This window comes from Vanacampus margaritifer, chromosome 6 (assembly GCF_051991255.1).
Source record: "Vanacampus margaritifer isolate UIUO_Vmar chromosome 6, RoL_Vmar_1.0, whole genome shotgun sequence".
NCBI lineage: Eukaryota > Metazoa > Chordata > Actinopteri > Syngnathiformes > Syngnathidae > Vanacampus > Vanacampus margaritifer.
The window spans coordinates 8,801,198-8,819,656 of NC_135437.1; the positions used below are offsets into that span (position 1 = coordinate 8,801,198).

General features: G+C 40.1%; 1 protein-coding gene across 3 annotated transcripts in view; it reads left to right on the forward strand.

Annotated features, from left to right (window-relative positions):
* The first annotated feature begins 1,463 nt into the window (after positions 1 to 1,463).
* The window catches only part of rassf7a (Ras association domain family member 7a), a 41,360-nt gene continuing 24,364 nt past the window's right edge, over positions 1,464 to 18,459 (forward strand). The window contains exon 1 of one of the 3 annotated variants that reach the window (XM_077568180.1): positions 1,464 to 1,577. The gene's annotated coding sequence lies outside the window, so the exon portion shown is untranslated. Of the gene's footprint in view, positions 1,578 to 4,760; positions 4,847 to 15,833; positions 16,165 to 18,459 lie in introns of those variants that run through there. The other 2 variants (XM_077568181.1, XM_077568179.1) reach the window with 2 other exon arrangements.

Sequence of the window (18,459 nt, forward strand, 5' to 3'; positions counted from 1 at the left end):
GTCCTGCAGGTTTTTGAGGTTTCCCTGCTCCAACGCACCTGTTCCAATCAACAAGGTCGTTATCATGCTTATGCAGAGCTTGCTGATGAGCTTCAGCTGTGTTGGAGGAGAGAAATATCCAAAACCTGCGGGACTACCGGCCCCCGAGGACCGAGTTTGGACACCACTGCTCTAGTATATTTAATGCAGTGGACCCCCACATACTCCTGCAGATTCACCTATATTTTTTACTTTTATTTTCTGTAACCCAGTTTTAACCCTTTTATACTATGTTTGAAAGTCCAGTTAAAGTATGTGTAATCCCCTCCAAATAGTTGCACGTGGTCTTCGATATCCGCAGAAAGCAAATGTATAGTAACATGTCATTGGGTTGGGCATAGCCAATCGTCTTGTTATAGTAAATTTAAGACTCAATGAAATACTGTAGAGGGAAATTTTGGACAAGCTACACATACTTTTCTCATATCATGAAAACAGATGGAATGTGTTTTTGTCTAAGGAAACATTTTTGTTTTGACTTCAGATGAGTCATTTTTATTCAGGAACTTAAAATACCTAGAGATACCAACAGAATGAGTTGAGACAGGTTTGGGATGTGCTGTTTGTAAAGTACTAGTGTAAGATCACAATTTCCCTTAAGGAGGAACATTCCATTCTCAGCCAGATGAGCTTATTTTCTGTTGGCACCTTCATAACTAAGTAAAAATGTATATTGACATTGCAAGTAGTTGTCTTATTTGTACCAGTAATATGCATTTTCTAATTGCAGTGCTGCGATCAAGTTAAAAATAAATAAATAATTAATTCAATGGAAAACTTTATTGCAGTGTTAAAAAATAAGTCACAATCAATTATTTTGTGCATTTTCCACACTGTCAATGTCAAATAATGTTCTTAAATAAAATAATGGATACAAAAAAAAAAAAAATCACATTATTCGAGCAATGGGGGGTGGGGTTAGTCAATCAATCAAAAATTTAAATAATCATAAACTGTAGCCCTATTTTATGCTCACAAGAACGGACTCACTGGATTTCTATGAGAAGATAAAAATTCCTTACATGTTCAGGAAGGCAGCAATGTAAGTAAATAAAAATAATTTGACATTAATAACGAAATTGTAATACATTTTATTTATTTGGGTTAAATACAGTACTCAATAACAATTTTAATTTGATATTTAAAAATACTTGAAATAACAAGGTTCAACTAACTGGTGTTTTAAAGAAACAAAAAATGTGGTTGCCTACATCTGTATGTCTGTATGTTGAAATTCTTCATACACTCTCAATCTTGCAAATTACCTTGTTCGTCAGATGCCGACCGCCTATAAACAGATGAAGAAGACGCTTGCACGTAGTTTAGGACAGGTAGACTAGAGTGACATTCTGTTCCTCGTGAACACATCTGATATTTTAGCCTTGGGGTGCTAGAGTTAGAAATGTTTTATTTTGAAATATCAAGCGGAAATCTAAAATTCACTTCCGGAAAGTCGTGACAACAATGGACCGTCCGGAGACAGCAGGAGTCGGCTGTTAATCGTGTTGTTCAAGGGTCCACCGTTGCTCGATGTCTCTGTAAGTACTTTAAACTTGTCTGCCATTTGGTGTGTTGTGTGTCACTAATATGAAGTACTGTACAGTACTGTTCTGTATAAGTAACTATCGCTCGGTGATGCAACAAGTGATGCACCTGCAGATTCCATTCGGTAAAAACTTGAAAAGGACTCATTTGGAAAAACTGCAGTTGCAAGTCTCGCTTGTAGACAGAGTTGGGAAAGTTTATTCTAAAGTGAGAGCAATCACGTTCAACCTGCAGTTTGCATCTTTCTTTGACTTGCCATGTGTTGATTTGCCATATTCGCTGGTTGTGGCTCATTTGCTATCACGTCATGTTCATTCTATGTAGTGGATTCATTTCAGTTTTCAGTTGCAATTGGAGATCAAGTGGACCGTTACAGGCAGTGTTCATGTGTGCCTTTATATTACAGAGGAAGTAGAGTATAGGCTACTGTAGTGTGTATGTGTGGCTTCAGAGTTCTGATAAGAATTCACACGGGGATTTACTTTTTTCACCGGGAATGTGCTAAAGTAATAAAAAAATTCTGCCCAAATTGTACTGTACTGTTAAGTCGTCTGTCACACATGCACCTTTTTATATTACCTGTCTTTATGTGTTCCTACAACGTTTCAGTGTGAATATTCAAAGCAATGTCGCTCCTTGAAGTCAATGATAATGTATGGGATTTTTCAATGGCTTTAGCGCTAGCACTGGCGATATTTTTAAAATGAAGCAAGTCTTGTTTTTGCAATAAATATACAATATGTTTAATTGTTTTACTGTGTGTTTAGTTATACAGTAAACTCCAACTGGGGTTTCTAAACATCTTAAAATTACACTTAGGGAGAGCAGAATCACAGAATGCTACACACTTCACACTTGCTGCACACGCACAACATACGGCACATTGAGCCCCCCCCCAATTATAATGTCTTTATGGTCGTGAGAAGCTAAAATCACAATCACATTTTGATTAATTGCCCAGCCCTGATTCTGGCCCCAAAGTGGTAGCACTGTCTGACTCACTGCTCCTATCCCATCGTGTCCTGCCCTGTCCTATTTGCAACTCCTTCTCGGTTCACATGTAGATAAAATTCACCCTTGATGTACATTTATTTTTGTATTATACTTATGGGTGGGTGATATGGCCTAAAAATTATATCACGATATTTCAAAGAAATTTGCGGTGACAGTATTTTTGACGATATTGGTAATAATTACTGAACAATAGATTTGTGATTGGTGCTTTGGAATGATAGAACTTTTATTGCAGCACATTATTTAAGCCACCTATTTACCACAATTGAAATATAGCAACCTTAATGGAATGGAATGAAATGGAATTAAAAACAGACCAGGTAGTGTTTACCCTGCGAAGACTAATTGTAACATAACTACTTAAAGCACATAAAGCACATTTACTTAGCAAATACAAATAAAATACAAAGCTTCAGAAGTCAGTGGCAAATTGCAAGAGTCAAGAAAGTCCATTATTTTCTCCTGTGTGGTTGATCCTCATGAAGAGGCAAAAAATAAAAAAATGATACGATAGCAGCCAATTTGTGGCGTCATGCTCTGTACATCGCAGGCAAGTTTATTGTGTAATGTTTTCCACTGCGATTGTTTAGGCAGTGGTTATTTTGCCGTAACCGGCAACCCTCCTGTGAGCGTTATTTTGCCGTGAATGTCTCTGATTGGTCAATAAGAGGAGCGAGACAATGCTGTGATTGTTTGTAGACATGACTAGCGGGTATGAATAACACAAATGTGCATGTTTACGCCGCTGCGCAACAGCAATGCGCACGCCGTCTCGTCGAGAGCACGTTAGCTTAGCGTGAGAGTTACTGTTCACGGTAAAATAACCACCGCGGATTGTTTATCTTGGCCAAACAATACGCGACTGCTTCAGTATTATCTAACCACTGTCTGTTTTTTTTTTCATAAGGAGTGCGTCTAATCACTTTGCTCACAGCCTCACACGCTCCGACATTGTTTATATGCAGCAGCGAGCGACGCATGTACGTCAAAGTGGACACAAAGACGTATGATGTTATGCATTACGTCATCACGTCAATTTCACGATATTTCACATTTTTATCACCCCAAAATATACACCGGTAATATTGTAGAAGGTATGATCTCAAATCTCGTTCTTTCAGATGGCAATTCCAACAAATATTGAACATAATACAGTGAGTAAATTAAACAATCCCGTTGCAGAACAATACAGTTCCAGAATGATAAGGCACACAGAGCCACTATTCTGCATGATTTAAATAAACAACTAATATTCTCTACCGATTATTTCTTTCTATCCTTTCTTTATCACACATAATCAAACATAATTGGCTAGAATTTGAAATGTCACGCAGAAGTGTGTACAAGAACAGTGATCATATCTTCAGTTTTTTATCCAAAAAAAGCTCAGTGGCCTTGTGGTAGTGTGTCCACCCTGAGACTGGGAGGTCGTGGGTTCAATCCCTGGCCGGGTCATACCAAAGACTATAAAAATGGAACCCATTTGCCTCCCTGCTTGACACTTAGCATTAACGGTTGGAATTGGGGGGTTAGATCACCAAATGATTCGCGAGCGCGTCTCCTGCTGCTGCTCACCACTGCCTCAGGCGACAGGTCAAATGCAGAGAACGAATTTCGCCCCACTTAGTTGAGTGTGACAATCAGTGGTACTTAAACTTTAACTTAAAAACTTGAATTATTTTACTGTACTTGACATTTTTGGTTCACAAAAATAATGTTTTACCTTAGTATCATCCTACTTCAATCTGATTTCAAGAATATAGTACTCACTGCACTCACTGTTGAAACAGTATAACGTTTGGCTGCATAAAAAGCTTGTATTCTAAAGCTGCACTCAACAATAATCTTTTCTGTTCCCTCCTTATTTTCATCTCATTTCTTCACATGCCACCCACAAGCATCACACTTGCCTCCCCCTCCCTTCTCAATTCTGCCATTTGGGAGTGGCATGGGAGCTGTCATGTGACTTTTTGTCTGCAAACAATTGCTTATGTTTGCCATTGGATGATTTCTTTGAAAGAGCGTCGGTTGCCCAGGCAACGGGGAATGGCGGCACCACTTCACTTTGCTCTTCAGCTGCCCCCTCCCCTCTGCACTGCTGTAAGCATGTCTGTGTCTGTCTCTCTCATAGGCAGTGGTGGATCAGGTAGCGCAAACTGTCAGTAGCAGGCTTGTTTCACTCTTCCTCCCGTTCCTCTTCTCCTTTTTCACTAGGCAGGCAGACACTCGCAGACATAGACTGCAAGAGGTGAGTGACAAAAATGACCACATTGTCTCCATAATTGTAACGCATTGTAACATGGAATAAAGTTCAGGATTTCTTTAGTTTTTTTTTTTTTAACCCCCGGTTTTGAATTGGACTGTTATATATTGAGGTTGGATTAATATGGAAACTGGAGGAGGATGTGTTATTTAACTGATGTTGTCAAAAATGTAAATCAATTATGCAAATTATGAGGACATGTACCCAGCGGGTGAAAATGGTAAATTTGGAAACTTACCTAGTTTGTGTTTGGGACAAATTCATTTGTTATGCTAAGGCTCCTGAACTTCATTTGACTTCAATGAATAAGCAGTAAGAAATGTTTGTTCTGTGGACTGTGTTCTTCTTTACATGTTAGAAAAGTGATTATAAGCATCCTGTGTTGGTTAATGAAAACACGTGCAGTGTGGATTTCTTTTGCATGGTAACCTAACCATCCTGAAGTGCTACCCTCTCTACTCCCCTTCTTTGGCTCCACCAACCAGGTGGTTCTGTCTGTATTTGGTTTCTATGGAAATGCTAGATGCACATCCCCTGCCCCTCCCTTTGCGTGCACTCTATCAGATGACCTGAAGGACCTTCTGCTATTCACATACGCAGCATCTGTCTGGGAAACACTTCGCCCTTTCATCAAAAGGCACATGTTGAAAGAAGGGTTTGTTACTGGCACAAGTCACAAATTCTAGTGCGAATAATGTACAATGTCATGTCACTTGTCTATGTTCGCTAGCTGGTATTAATTGTTTTCATAGACTACAGTGGACTCTCGGTTCGACACCCATGAATTTGCATACTTTTGGGTTAATTTTTCAGTCTTATGTTAAATATTTGTGTGGGCAACAAAAAGAAAATCAATGACACTAATTTAAAAAATGACTTGAATTTTAGGGTCAAATGCAACCATTTAGAGGCAGTCTGGAGCCCTGCCATTATCGCCCAGACTTATTTTCGTTATTCGTTATTGTTAGTTTTCAAGGGAAAGCAATGTGAAAAATCTACTTTTTTGAGCTTTTTGCCATGTTAAAATGCTAATTCATCACCAAAAACAACACTGAAGTGGTGTTTTCCTACATTCGCCCTTCTATGAGAAATTCTAGGTCATGCTGTTCTCCAAGCACCAGCCCCTCCCAACCTGTTGGCACTTTTTGATGTCATTAGGAGCAGAAACACCCCCGCACTGCCTCTGCGGACTAAACACACGCCCACTTTCTCTGAGACCTCCATGGGCTAGTGACAAAAGTAGCCTTTATCAGTAAACATTCTGTCCAAATGAATTAAAAGCAATCAATTATCCTTCACATTTGCAATGCCAAAGTGCAATGACAATTGGCCGTCTTAAAATCTGTCCGACACAAAAATCTTTGTGCTGCTGAACCTAACTGAAGGGATAGTGTAGCGGTAAGCAGCAGGTCGCCGGTTCGTGACCCGCTCAGGTTTTTTTCCCTCCTTCTTTTCCTTCTCTTCCCTCTCCTCTCCCCCTCCACAATTTCTTGTGGCAAGGAGCCGTTTTGTTTCAAATGTTGATTGAAGAATTGATGGCTTGCGGTGCGTGGCCATTCAGAGGAGTTTTCAAACGCAGATTGGCAATATCGGGCTGCAGCCAGCTCGCCGGGGGCACGGCAAGCACACGAGGAGAGGCGGGGTTTTACTGAACCGGGGGTTTTATTTCCGCGTTAGACAAATAACCAGCAAAATACCTAATATTTCATAAAAAATGACATCGCCATGGTGTCAAAAGTAAGATTTAATCATGATATGCCTATACAGTAGTTAACTGTGGAATATCTTAAAATACCATGGTGTAATCCCTTTAAGTTTCCATAAAATTATTCATTCATTCATTATCCGTGCCGCTCATCCTCACTAAGGCATAGTTTGTCTTTTGTATTTAGATCTCCCTACACCAGTTTTGCCTTCCCTCAGGCTATTGGAATCATTTTGCAAGCAAACAAATCATCACTGTCAAACTACTGACCTTAGACCACCTCAAGCAGGTGACGAGTCTGTTATTACTTTTTTGCAGCCTTCGTAAGAATTTTTTTCTTAATAGATTGTTTATACATTTATGGTAAAAAGCATACTGGAACATCAAATATTGACCTTTTTTTTGCATGTGACGTCAGAGCCCTCATGGGAACGCCCCCTCCGGGACGCTGGACGACAAAAGAGCCACTTGCCTGTATTGTAACTATTGAATCTCATACAGCGTAAAATCCTTTATCTAATCGATTATCTTACAAAATGGTCATATCTTGCTGTGCAGTTGGTTGTACAGACAGACAAAGGAGTCAACCAAATGTTGCTTTTTATTACATACCTATTAATGAAGACAAAATACATCGATTGATAGCAGCAATCAACAGAAAGGACTGGCAGCCCACAAAGTATTCACGGATTTGTAGCGATCATTTTTTGCGAGGTTATTAGATAAATGTTCATACATTTTACTAAGTAAACGTACACTCTAACAAAGATTGTAACAGAGGTGTTGAATTGCGTGTTTCAAATCACATTAACAAGCCAGATAGTTAGCGTCCACTCCAACTGCACAAACACACAGCTTAGTTTCAAAATGCACCTTCTTCAAAACTATTAAGTGCATTTGACTGTTTTAATAATGTGGGAGTTTTTCCACTCTGGAGCTCATATTCATGAAATTACTGCATAGCTTGCCACTACGATAGTAATTTGTTCCATGCTAGTAAACATAGTAACATAACATCATCGCAGCGTTTCAATATAGAACAGACTATTTGAAAATAAGTCAGTTTGCATGATAAACATGTTGTACCTTTTGAATTACGAGATATATTCTGCCCCGGCGTGAGCGTAGCATCTCGTCCCAGAGACTCAGCCAGCGACAAGCTTTTGAATCAGCCCCGGTGTAAGGAGAAGACACGGCATTAACTACATAAAGATATAGGTCGTGCACTGTGAATTCCGACAAAGTCAGCGATTTGATTAACTTGGTAAAAACAGCATGCAACAGAAGGTAAGGGCTGTTTTCAAACTAGCGATCTCCAACTAAAGTAAATATCGCGCTCTATGAGTCCCGACTAAATGTGCAACTTCGACTGACAGGCGACCTTCGGTTAACTTTTCATTTGTAAAATAACAGTCGCTAATTCACTAAGTCGCTCCAGGTCACATCCACTTCCATTCAACAATCATTTCCTTCCGCCGTCCGTCATAGGGCAGTCACGTGATCACGCGACGTCAGTACAAATGGTCAATACTTTGTAATTTGCTATTCACTAGTTTCTGTTGTACTTACTGTGCAACCCGAAAGTATACACAATGCTTCACTTTTTCCACATTTGATGTTACAGCCTTCCAAAATTGATTTATGTTTTTGGTGAAGTTTCTGCAAATATATTTAAAAAAAAAACTACAAATTAATTTATGATTACAACACATTGAGCTGGGACCTATGGGAAAAGTTTTTTTTTTTTTTTTTTTTTTTTTATCTGAACAATATGTTTGACATTAGAGGCCCTTTTTTTTATTAAACATTTTTTAAATAATAAACACTACCAACCCCTATGAATCAACATCAAACTCAATTAGGATTCGGCATTTTTATTCTGATTGAAGTGGCGCATTTTCATTCCATTTGATCATTCCGATTCATTCTAATCGGAATACATGGCTCCTTGTAAACGCATGCTACAGATACCAACTTCTTATTTAGATTGACATCTTCATTTGTGCAAAAATGTGTGGGCTACCGTGTCTGTGTTTAGTCACGAAAGATAAAAGTAGTCATAGTATGTTGTATAATTTTCTAATGAATAACTGAAAATATCTATATCATGACATAAAATGACCTATATTGTGATAGATCTGTTCCCATATTGCCCGGCATTTTTAAAGTGGCCTTCACATGAGCCTTAGTGTAAATCCTGTCGAACATCTGTGGAGGTACCAGAAACATTCCGTCTGGAGTAAGCACCCCTCAAACCTGAGAAAAGAGTTGGCCAAAACACTTGCTTAGAGGTGCAGAGGTTTCATTGAAAGATACACAAATTGTTTGAATGCCTCAAAAGGCTATGCAACAAAATATTAAGTCAAGGGTACATTTTTTTCCAGGCTTGGAAACTGTGGGGTTTTCTTTCAATTAACAGGGGGTACCAACAATTTAGTCACAAATTTAATCAGAGCCATACTGCCAAACACTGCAGTGATATAACATTCGCTTCATTATGAAATGAACAAAAAGGAGCACACTGTTGTGTGTTATTCAGCCAAAGCCTGTTTTCCTTTGGCTGATGTAACCAGGACAAAACTGGCACCAATGCCCATTTGACAAGCTGGCATCATGTCACCAGTGCTGGCCAGACAGTTCTAACATTAGCTTTTGTATGATATGTAGGCATGGCATGTGACAGAGAGCGGCACAAACCTTCACAGACACACATGGCCATTGTCTAAGAGTTGATTAGTAATCAGCATATCTGCTCAAAGACAAATCATTTATTCAGTCTCACGTACGCCCACTCACACACACACTCCAACTCTGAAGAAGATGGTGATGGGACTCTTTAAAATTCAACAGGTCTTTAAGCTTGTAGTTGGGGTGAATCTGTTTTGCATTCGTTCTCTGTTTTAAAATAAAGCATTTGTTGTGATCGTATGATTAGAGCGATCCAACTCTATTATGCACTCTTGTCATCATGTCTCTTTGCACGTGGGCAAACTGTAACAGTAGAAGTATTTTTTTTCACTTTCCCATTCCGTCTGTGCGTAATACATGAGTCAAGCTACGAAGGACTTTCTAACTTTAACACAAGCTACAGCTTGGCTTTGACCAGTGAAAGCTTTTAAATGCTGTTGTTCTTGCAGGTGTTTGCATAGTTCTTTTCCCCTGACACTCAGTGGCAACAATATTATAAACGATGTTGAGAGTAAATGGACAGACGACTGTCCTATGAAAGGACCACAATTGTAAGACCATTTTGACTTGACAAATTCATGCAATACCTCAAAGTCAAAACAAACACACTAAAGTGTGTGTGCAGAGGTAAATGGAGACAAACGGTGAGTGAGAATGTCCGGTGGCCTCTGCCTTGCTCTGTGTGGGGCTTATGAAGCTTTTGTTCACCTCTGACCCCTGACCTGTTACCACCTGACAGCTCCCAGGCCACGAACCCACGTTTCCTGTCTATTTAGCCCCCACCATATGGCTTTTGTTGTTGTTTAGATCATTGTGAAATCAGCATTACTAACCCAAACTCTGGCCACCATTTTGTTTTATGATAGCTGTCTAAGTGCTTGTAGTGCTTTTACTGTGCATTTGATACAAGGTTAGCATATCTAAGCTAAACTTTTACAGCGGGAATAAAAATATACTTAAAAGGAATGGCAAAAATGCCATTAGATTCTGAAAAAAAAAATTATTTAGTATCTGCGTCTGTGCATTATTTCATTGTGTTCAACCAACCAGCCATCTGCTCCCGTGGCTCATGTTTAGTTCTCTTTTGGTTACAATATATAATAGCTTTATATTTTCTTGCTGTATTTGGTCTGTGTTTTCCTTTTGAAAACTGAATTAGATTGCGACTCACCTAGAGTGATTGAAAAAGATGGAGGACCCCTGTAAAGCAATGAAGAGTATGAGTGTTTTATTATCTATCTATTATCTCTTTATATCTAGGTCAAACATTTAACTTGATGGCATTTTTTTCATTCAGCTTCTCAAAAATGCGATAGAATTATGTGGAAGGTAACTTTCCTGTTTTAAGTAGTTGTCAAGCCAGCCTGAACTGGTTGAACTGAAATGGCTTTGAGGAGAATGCCTTTAGCCTTTAGCCTTTAGAAAGTCTTTAGCTTGTGTTGTAAGAGTCGATTTATTACACAAGATTTACAACACTGTTGCTTTTGCCATCAATTATGTGACATGAAGCTTGAAAATGTACACTAAATGCTAAAACAAGTATAAATGTGTGACGTGTTGAGCTTGAGCATGTGTGAGTAGTACAAACAGTTCTGAGTGTTTCTTCAGCGTTGTGCATTTACATGACTAATATAGCCATCTTGGAGTCTGATTTACAGAACTTTGCAAAGTCTTCATTCACATAACATATTGTATATGCCAACAAAGGCTATTCAAAATATATATTTTTTCTGCTTAGTTTCTCCCCCCCACTGTAGGACACGCGGAGGCATGTACAGTCTCTTGACAAAGCAAAGGCAGAGGCATGTGCGGTTTCTTTACAAGTACCATCACTGTCTTGTCGTTCTTGCTTCCACCTCAATAGGGAGGATTTTCAAAATGTTTTTGTCTGCAAGAAAATCATTCTGTGTCTTATGGATTTCATTTTCATGTCCTCCAATTCACCTGCACCATCTCCTGGGAGGTCTTCATTGTGGAATGCACTTAATTTAAATTTCAACAGTGTAATTATCCTCTTTGGTGGAAGTCATAATGAGACACAAGGAATAACTGAAGAAGCAAAGCAATAGTCATGACCTATCTATAATTAGACCGCCATGCTATAGTGAGGCATTTTCCCCACATGAAGCGGCAAACATATTACCTCGCCTTCCTAGCTTAGAAGTGATGTAAACAATGGTTCTTTTGGCGTTGAGTGTTTTGTAGGATATTGCTACTACATTCACTGTCCAGGCTTGGCCGACGTGGGAAAGTTGACTAACTGAGAATGGGAGTTGGGGGTGTCAACAAGGAAGATGGTTAGAGCCGAAGTGTATTTGGACCTTGATGCTATTCATTCATGGTGTATAAAGGCCAACAAAGACACTATCAGCATGCATTCCCCTCTTCCTGCTGCTACTTTCCTCAACCAGTCTCTCACCATCATAGCCTTCTTAGTGGATTTATAGATTGGTCACCACTCTTTGGGCAGATGTGAATACATATCACTTGTTATGCGGCATTGTATTGAGATTAATATAATTCCTTGTGGTGATAAATAATGCAAAAACTGGAATGGAGTCTTACGAAAGCGCTGGTTGTAAAGCTTTTTAGGAGTTGGTTGTCGGTTTTCTTTTGCCTTTCTGTTGAATGAAGAGGGGCGGGCAAGTGGGAGCAAAGGAAGGGGTGTTGCAAGAATGTCTGAGTCACACAGAAAATGAGGGATGATACTTGGGGTTTGACAGAGGAGGGTGGACTGAAGAAGGCACAGCAGTAGGAGGTGCCCCGAGGAATGCCTGGAAGGTATCAGTAAACTCTGGGAGGCTTTGGACTGCTAATCCTACACGTTACTATACCCTTAGCAGCCCTGTTGTGTTTCTATCTTCAGCTCTACAAACCACTGATGCAGAATTTTGGGGAGTTTCACAAAATGCCTTTGAATGAATTCTGTGTAGTTTTGATGATTGACACACACATCATCCAGTTATCCTCTTATAGCCTGTCAGGATTCACATGTGCTTACTTCTCTGCTCCTTCAAAAATGTCACCCCTCAGTATCACCTGAACCTTTTCTCGCTTTGGCCTTTGGTACAGTAATTCCTCAGGAGACTTTTACTCTTGACTGTTCTTTAAGTGGTTTGTCTGACAAGTACAACTTAGATGTGCCAAAAGCATTGCTTCATAGACAACACTACAGTGGCCTTCAGAAGTGAAAGAATTGCCCATGGGGCTAGCTTGACTAAATGTGTGTCTAACATACTGCAGTTTATCATATACAAACATGTTTTGCATCACAGATTTATAGCAGGGTTATATGGTTCTTGTGTGTCTGTCTGGAATATTGCACATCAGATTTTGGGTCAGGTTTTGGCGGGATTTAATCAGCATCCAATTTGCACTACATTTGAAATAATTTAATTTTATGAACAAAAAAAGTCTTCCCATCTGGTTTAAAAATGTAACAAATGTCAAAATTTGCAGAGTAATAAATACAGTATAATAATAATAATTTCCAGGAAACTCTGGTCCTCCATTTACACAAGCATGCACAACTTAAATGTAATTTAGAAAAGTAGTTATAATTGCTCTCGTCTCGTGTGGAGTATGCGGTTCGCTCCATGCCAAATTACCCAGTGGGCTTTACCCAGATTTTGATTTTAACAAAACTTTGCACTGTTTTATCTAGGGCTTGGACGATCCACCTTTTGTCACGATCCAATCCGGATCCCGATACCTTGGTGGCGATCCGATACGTATTGCGATACTTAAAAAAAAAAAAAAAACTTTTATTTTTGGCCTTTTTTTTGTGCTACCTAAATATTAAAGTTATTAACCTTAAAATGTATGTTTAAAAAAGGGATAATCCTGCCAGGATTGCCCATTTTTCACTCATAAACTCATTGTTTGTTTGTTTTTTAATCAGGAAAGTGATATTACTCGTTTGGTCGAAAGTAACCCAACTATGGGTCAATATATTAATATATTATATTAAATTAATATAATTTAATATAATTGAGTTACTTTTGATTCAACTGTTTTTAGAGTATAGCATGCATTTTCAATTTCATCCATCTGTTTTAAAATTTCAGGAAAAAAAAAAAGAGTAAATTGCATGACTCATTGATCATCGACACTTGGAAGTTGTAACGCACCTGTCTTGTCTGAGCGTCACTTCCCCATCCATCCAGACCGGGGCGACCCACCGTTGCAGAACGAGTGCTGGCACGGCCCGTGCTCCTGCAGGGGCACCTCGCGGAAGCCGGTTGAGAGGACCTGTTCTCCCGCGTGCAGCCCGCGTCGCGGAGGCGGTCACCTCGAAGCCTCTGCCGCGCGCCAACCGCCTCTCTTTACTTATCTCCCGCGGGGCACAACGCGGCTGCTGGTGGAGGATGGTGTATTCCTTTGCACACAGCCCGCGGCCCCCCGAGGGCCACCTTGAAATGAGGTGGCGGCAACCGAAGGAATGCTGAATTTAAGCGGCGAGGAAAAGAAACTAATGTAGCGGTAGCGGCGAGTGACGAGGGAAAGCGCCATTCGTCTTTGGTTGTTCCCGGTCCAAGGCAAACATATTAGCTAATATCTAGTAGGCTGCACTCTTGTTCATCTCTTTTTTGAGTTGCATCTAAACTTTGGTGTTGCAATGCTGCTTCCCCTGGGATTAGCAGATTAACATGGCTAATTTTAATGCAGCCGCGCTCCACGGAGGATGCGCTGCACGGCAATGTATGGTATCAATTAAGTATTGCGATACCACTTAATGCAGTGGTGTCCAAACTCGGTCCTCGGGGGCCGGTAGTCCCGCAGGTTTTGGATATTTCTCTCCTCCAACACAGCTGAAGCTCATCAGCAAGCTCTACTAAGCCTGATAACAATCCTGTTGATTGAAACAGGTGCGTTGGAGCAGGGAAACCTCCAAAACCTGCGGGACTACCGGCCCCCGAGGACCGAGTTTGGACACCACTGACTTAATGGATCGATACTGCGGATCGGGTTAACAAGTATTGCGATATATTGCCAAACGTTTGTCCAAACCCTAGTTTTATCTATGGCACATATGAAATTGTAAATATTGTTCAGTGTTAACGCAAAATGTGTTTACTGTATATATTGTATTTTTGTTTTGATGGTGGCTGGCCGGCAGGTGGCTGTGTACTGCTGGCTTGAACCCAGAAGTTGATTTTTCGTCGATGTAAGCTTCTGTGCGAAATTCGGCACTCGTGAAACATTACGAAAGAACCCAACACGCTGCGAGTGCCCAGGCTTGCTAAATTCATTTGGCCCCGCCCCCCATCCCAACCCGCACTTGTTGTAGTGGAAAAGCAACAGAGGCCATGCCGTGTGGCGCGGGGCCAAGTGGAGTGATGCAGTATGAGGCTGTTTGGGGTTAATGGAACAGCAACATAATTGCACTCCATTTACCATTATAGTCAAATAAGATTTTTAATTTGTTGGAACTATGATGTGTTTTGTGGCAAAACTACAATTAGTAACCCATTCAAGTTGACCTGGGACTCACTGAGTAATTAAAGGTGATTTTGGGCATTAAACTATGATGTGGTCCACAATTCAAATGTGTTTGACCAGCGCTGCGATAAAGACTTATAATAGCCTTATCACGTACACTACAACTTAATGAATAAAATATTTAAAATTTGGCATAAATAATATGTACAATGGTGGATGACTGGTTAGCGTGTCCGCCTCCCAGTGCAGAGGTTGTGAGATTGAATCCGGGCTCCGGCATTCCTGGGTGGAGTTTGCATGTTCTCCCTGTGCCTGGGTGGGTTTTCTTCCACATTCCAAAAAAACATGCAAGGTAGGTTAATTGAACACTCTGAATTGACCCTAGGTGTGATTGTTAGTGTTAATGATTGTTTGTCTGCGTGTGCCCTGCGATTGGATGGCAACCAGTCCAGGGTGTACCCCGCCTACTGTCCAAAGACAGCTGAGATAGGCTCCGGCATGCCTAGTGAGGGTAAGTGGTTCAGAATGGATGGCTGAATAATACATATATCCACTATATTGTATACTTGTTCATTGTAAACTAACCCGACTAGTGCATCAATATTTTAGGTAATTCTCTGGAGCAGACATAATCAGTTAGGTTTTCATAATAAAGAAAAGTATTTTTTCCACAGAAAGTCTTGTTTGTGCAGTTCAGGTTTCAGTTTCCGGTTTGGTAGGCGGTCAGGTCCTACAGTTGTGACCTGGTTACCTGTGCTATGATGTCATTCTGGATCACAAGGAAGCAAAAACACCTGACGGATTCATTTGCGTAATCAGCTGCTTATTTCACACAAGGTCAGGGGTGGATATTTGAATGCCTCAGGTTACAGATTGTGTAACCAGTTTTAGCTGGTGTCATTTTTTAAAATATATACATTTGTTTGATACTAAACGAGGAGACAATATGAGGAAGCGGATACAGAGAAAAAACTTGATGCTTTAATAAACACTCTTACCTGAAAAAGGAGGACGTACCTAATCTGTCAACACAGCAGGAAAGGGTGTGGAGAAAGAGTGACAGAGGAGGAGTAACTGATATGGTGTGCTTCTCTGTGGGTGAGAGAGGAGGAGGGGTGTAGACAGCCAGAGAGAGAGAGAGAGAGGAAAGAAAACTCTTCCCGGCTCTCAATTCTTGACTGTGGCGGAGACACCCAAGAGCAGTGCATTCCTGAGGCAGGCAGCCAGACGGAGCGAGAAAAGAGAAGCCGCATCCTTGATATCGCTCGGCCACCACATCTGACTGCCTCGGATCTTTTTGACTGTCATCGCCCTACACGTCAAACACATACATACGCTCACACACTCATGCGCGCAAACACCCTGGACGGATTCTTCTACTGTGCCAGTTTGAAAGGATTTTGCTCCGCAAGGCAGTAAAGAAGTGTGGTCTAAGGAGACTAAAGGCAGTGAAAATCGATTCTTCCTGGTGAGTGGAAAAGCTTTTTTTTTTGTTTGAAACATGTCCTTGCTTGTTTGAATGTCATTGTGGGGAAGTTTCTCTGAAGTCAACTGATGGCTGTGTCGCTGACACTGTAAGCCTTTGCATAGGGAATATTGCAGAAAAGAATGACTACAGTATATGCTGTATATATTTTCAAGCAGATAAAAATAATTGACCCCTGACATAATTTTTAAATTAGGCCCATAGATAATTAAGATGTGTTTAGCTTTCCAGCTGTGTTTACGACAGTTGTATAAACGACTCAAACCTGTTTGGCGAAACTTCTCTTTGTGCTCTCTTGATTTTTTACTTCTCCATGTTTTTTTAGTTGTTTTTTTATTTTGGTCCATACTCCATAGTAGTGTCTGTGCTTTTCAACATTCACTGTTAGAACTATTAGTACACAGTACTACTACTTGTCACACACTGGCTGCTGCTTTTATCACCAAAGGATTAAAGATTAGTTCATTGGAGGCTCGGGCAGAGTCCAGTGCTGCATGCCCCAAACTCATTTAACTGTTAGCTTGCTACATGTGTCAAATAATAACATCATGCAATGCAAGTGTTAAAGCATTTTTAAACATTGACTCATTATTAAGCTTCTCGTTAACAATACTCAGCATGGTATTTGCTACATTTGTTAAGAGCAGTGGTTCTTAACCTTTTTGGAAGTACTGAACCTCACCAGTTTTCTATGTGCATTCACTGAAACCTTCTTTATTGATATTTTTTTTCTCTAAATTAAATACAAAGGTATAAGATTTACAGGTGAAGAAAATAAACAGAGAGAGTAGCCTTTTCATTGAATCGGGCTCTCTTTGTGTTGAATTTAGAAAACATGTTCTTGTATTCCACATCTCCATGCAGCTCAAGTGTTCCTTTAGTTTTGCTAGATAGCTAGTTATGCTGGAATGGAACTGCTTAATTTACCATTGCAAATCATGCCACCACTGCTTTCTTAAAATGGAACCCAGGGATACAATGAAAACAACAGAGGCCCCAGAATTAAACCCTGTGGAACACCATAGGTACCGTTATGCATGTTAAATTTATTTTGAATGAGTCTGGTGTGTGTGTTGACCTCCGCCGAACCCCTGAGGCCGACTCATTTGAACACCTGTTGTTCAATCGAACCCAGAATAAGAACCAGTGATTTTAGAGTCATAGCTATACTGTACCTTGTGTTATCTTCAGATTGGTAATAAATGATTATAGCTAATCGTTTCTTTTGTTTTGTTGTTGTTGCCGTAACCATGTTCCTAGTTTTAGTTTTTTAGTTAATGTGTTTTACCTTGATATGTCTTGTATAAGTGTTGCCACTTATCCCATAACACTCAAGCACCTTTAATTAAAGTTTGATGTAATGATATCATTGGTTCCTAGGACTATTTCCCAGAATCAGTACACGGAAGTATACTTTTTGCACTGTTTACCAGATTATCTCTTCCAAAGAGAAATGACTGTAAAATCACCCCCCCCCCCACATCATTTAAAATACCGGTAATCTTTAGTCTTGGGCTATGAGGTTTTTACATTTTGTGTAACACTGTTATAACAATGTTCGTATCCCAAATTTTATATTGGCACTTAAAAAGTCCTAAGTCTTGTAGAAAAGTGGAAGTTGTTGCAAAGGGAAGAACCAACATATGTTCTTCCATTTTTAGTTCCTGAGAACGTAGCAATGCTTCAGTTTCTGTAATTGACAAGTACACTATTTGCTGTAATCACACAGAAGGGCAATGGTATGTTTTACTGTAGGTGATCGCAATTTTTTATACACCTTAGATTTATTGAACAGCTCCCTCAGTGCTTCGACTTTTCTTTTTGTCCTTGAATGAGCCCGTTTAAGATGGTGAGAGCGGAGCATCCTCTGAGAGTCATTTTCTCTACTCTCTTATTTTACTGTTCCTTCACTGCTTTAATACGTAGATGGATTTCCATCAACTAGTGCGGGGTAGTCTGTCGCTTCTGTCAAAGCGCCTGTCTGTCATTTAGCTCACGTGGAAAGGAAAGCGAGCCCGGCCATGCACGGCACGATATCGTTGGGGATTCTTGATGGAAATTTACAAAGTAATTTTTCATGCTGTGAAGTGACTTCATTTCTTGGGTCCTTATCAGGCATGTTTACCGGCTCCCGCAGATGCACTCAGGGCCGGAGGTAATTGGATGACGCTAGGACATGAAATAATACGTCTGCATAGTTTCAGGCTATGATTATTTTGGGAATGTGGCTCAAACCACTTTCTTTGCTTCTGTACATATCTGTTTTTCTTAAGTGTG